Source organism: Pseudophryne corroboree, chromosome 6, assembly GCF_028390025.1.
Source record: "Pseudophryne corroboree isolate aPseCor3 chromosome 6, aPseCor3.hap2, whole genome shotgun sequence".
Classification (NCBI taxonomy): domain Eukaryota; kingdom Metazoa; phylum Chordata; class Amphibia; order Anura; family Myobatrachidae; genus Pseudophryne; species Pseudophryne corroboree.
The window spans coordinates 312175008-312177465 of NC_086449.1; the positions used below are offsets into that span (position 1 = coordinate 312175008).

A 2458-nucleotide genomic window follows, 5' to 3' on the forward strand; every position below is an offset into this window, starting at 1 on the left:
TCAGCAAAACAACCTTAGACCCGCATTGTTTCCTTCTCTCCTCTGTTTTTTTTCCTACTTTTTTCTTTTTCTTTTTTTCAGGACTCTCACCATTGATTCAGGGGCAATCACCCCTGTCTAACATTGGCAGCAGATCCCCTGTTTTCCTCTTCAATCTATATCTACTCCTTCTTTCCTCCTTATTCATGAACTCTCATTAGTGATTCCCGAGCCCTCGATATTGAATATTCCTTCTACTTTCATACCACACTGGCAACGCCCGAATCCTTCCGATCTTGGAAGCTAAGCAGTGTTGGGCTGGGTTAGTACTCAAGTGGGAGACTCTTGAGGAATACTCAGTTCAGTAGAAGTTCTTGGATGGTTATGCTCAGCGTCTAACACTGACAGCAGATTCATCTTGCTCATTCAGCCTGTTCCACTCTATTCTTCTCTCTAATTTACTCACAAGAGATGTAGCTGATATATTATCAACCTAATACAAGTACAATTTGATTTATATACCTATTTAGGATTCATATAGTTTTTTTCAGGCTTTCGGCTGAGATTATTCTGTATTTTTGAACCCAGGCAGTTCAGAAATGTTATTTAGTTTTTATACTGTTAACATTTGTTCTGTGTTCCCCTACCCTCCCCCCCTACTTTTCTATTTCCATTTTTGACAATATATCCTACTACTATTTTATTGATTTTGCTAATAAAATTTAAATTTTTAATATCATTGTTTCTTCTGAGACGTTTATACATACACATACAAGAGTGCGCCCACAAAAGAGTCTTCTTTTCTCCTTTTCTGTTGCATGCTTCATTACTGACTCAGGGTGCACCGCCAAATCCAAGATTAATTAGAAAACATTGGTTTTCTCTCTCTACTTATTACATTTTGGTTAAGATGTTATCTATTATATACGCTATTATTTCCCAGTGCGGTATACCCCCGATACAAGCACATATGTGATACGTAATACAGTTTTTGTTTTTTTTTTGCTTATCCATGTTCCTATTAATGTTTGAAAGATGTCTTGTTTATCTGATCTATTACTGTATTGAGTTTCCAGGAAACTACAATGTAGTAAATATGATACAGTATGTAATAAAGTAACATAATAACCAAAGTTGCAGAAAATATTTACTTTACAAACACTGAAACGGCTTTCTTAGCATCTACGAGTTATATAATTCTCACAATTATATCCACAGAAGCTGCAGAATACTCCTCATTTTATACAAGTGTCTCCGAGTAACCTGTGTTTAGAAGCAGCATCACCTGATGTTTTTCACACCGAACAGTGAACAGCTGTTGACGCATTTATGGGAAATGAAACATTTCTCAACAGTCAAGATAAACCACAAATCCAACAAAGAGTACTGGGCAGAAAACTCAGTACTGTGGCTTATTTTTATACAACTATCTGGATCCACTATGGTCTTAGTTAACTCCTTAAAGAGAAAAAATGTAGTGATGAATGTGGGCAAAGGTTAATGAAGGCAGCAGATTTTATCAGTGTAGAGTAGAACTAGGTTTAACTTATCTGATTCTTTTTGGTGGAGTAAGAGGGATGTGGTGTAAACCACAGCTCTATGTTTTACTAATCTCCTTCTCACTAGGGCAAAGTGTGCAGCTATATCTCCTACCTTACTTGTGCCTCATGAGAATTTTCAGTCTTAATACCTGTGAGCCATGTCCTATTTTTTTTAGCCGCTAACAGCCTAACTTAATACCTCTGCGTAGTTATAGTCACACCCATTCCATACCTCCCAACACGACCCTCTCCAGGAGGGACAGAATGCTCTGCTCCTGGACTTCTCTCTTAATTTATGATTCCCAGCACCTTTGGAGAAACACCTTTCTTATCAAGTAACTCTTCAACACAGGTGATGGCAATCATACATTAAGAGTGAAGTCCAGGAACAGTACATGTCCTGGACTACCTTGGGAGGTTGGCATACCTCCCAACATGACCCTTTCCTGGAGAGGGTCATGTTGAGAGGTATGCCATTCTGATTTACCAAACAACCCCTTCTGACTGATGCTACCGCCAGCCCTGCTGATGGATATCAACTTGACAGTGCATATATTTAAAAAAAGAGTTTTCGACCTTCAGATTACTTTAATATAGATAATGTATTATCATCTTGTCTACCGGAGCATGGGAGTGAAAAGTCCCCCCTCTAGCAATGCCCCCCTGAGCATCAACTTAGTGCTGATGGCGCTGTGTCTCTCTACCTGGCTGGCTCCACTGCATACTTGCCTACCTGACCCTCTCCATAAGGGAGAAAATGCTCTGTTCCTGGACTTTCCTGGTAATGTATGATTGCCATCGCCTGTGGTGAAACACCTTTTTTATCAATGACCTAGCTCACCATAGGTGATGACAATCATACATTACCAGGAAAGTCCAGGAACAGAGCATTTTATCCCTCAAGGACAGGGTCAGGTAGGCAAGTATGCTCCACTGTG

The 2458-nt window shown here is 39.5% G+C and overlaps 1 pseudogene; it reads left to right on the forward strand.

Moving 5' to 3' along the window:
• The first annotated feature begins 231 nt into the window (after positions 1 to 231).
• LOC134937610 (5S ribosomal RNA) lies at positions 232 to 350 on the forward strand (annotated as a pseudogene).
• The last annotated feature ends 2108 nt before the right edge of the window (positions 351 to 2458 follow it).